The sequence below is a fragment of the Octodon degus genome, unplaced genomic scaffold, assembly GCF_000260255.1.
Source record: "Octodon degus isolate 3935 unplaced genomic scaffold, OctDeg1.0 scaffold00001, whole genome shotgun sequence".
Taxonomy (NCBI): domain Eukaryota; kingdom Metazoa; phylum Chordata; class Mammalia; order Rodentia; family Octodontidae; genus Octodon; species Octodon degus.
In genome coordinates this window covers 12089003-12089654 of record NW_004524577.1, presented here as the reverse complement: position 1 = coordinate 12089654, position 652 = coordinate 12089003, and the positions used below count along the sequence as shown (strand labels likewise).

General features: G+C 37.9%; 1 pseudogene; it reads left to right on the top strand.

The window, feature by feature from the left end:
• Nucleotides 1–232: 232 nt before the first annotated feature.
• The window catches only part of LOC101584193, a 1255-nt pseudogene continuing 835 nt past the window's right edge, over nt 233–652 (top strand).

Below are 652 nucleotides of genomic sequence, written 5' to 3'. Positions count from 1 at the left end.
TAAGTATTATTTATTAAATATAATGGACCCGGCTCTTGGGAGGCTATAAACAGGTGGATCACTATGAGTCCGATCTAGTAGTGAGACCCTGAGCACCTTGTAGACCTTTCTCTAAAATACAAAACAAAGATCAAATGCTTTCCACTACTACAGATGGTAAAATAGCTTAATCACAAAGTTTCTAATTCCAAGGTCTGACAAGACTTAGATCAACTGGATTTTCAGCACAAGTATGCATGAGCGAGTGAACCGAACAGAAAGACAGTTTCGATCACTTCCAGATAATCAACAGAAACTACTTCCTCAGTTCCTTCTTCATTTGGACAAGATCCAGAAATGCACTGATCATAATCAAGAAATACTACTGACCATTGTGAATGATTGCATACATATGTTTGAAAATTAAGAATATGGAGAAGATGGTAATGGAAAGATTATGCCAGCATCTACATTTGACATGGATAAGTTAATTTCTACCTTGAAACAGTTTGTGAGAGACTGGAGTGAAACTGGGAAAGCAGAAAGGGATGCCTGCTACCAGCCAAACATTGCAGAAATTTTAAAAAATTTTCCAAAAGAAAGATGGGATCCTTCTAAAGCAAATATTCTGGTACCTAGTGCTGGACCAGGAAGACTAGCCTGGGAAGTAGCT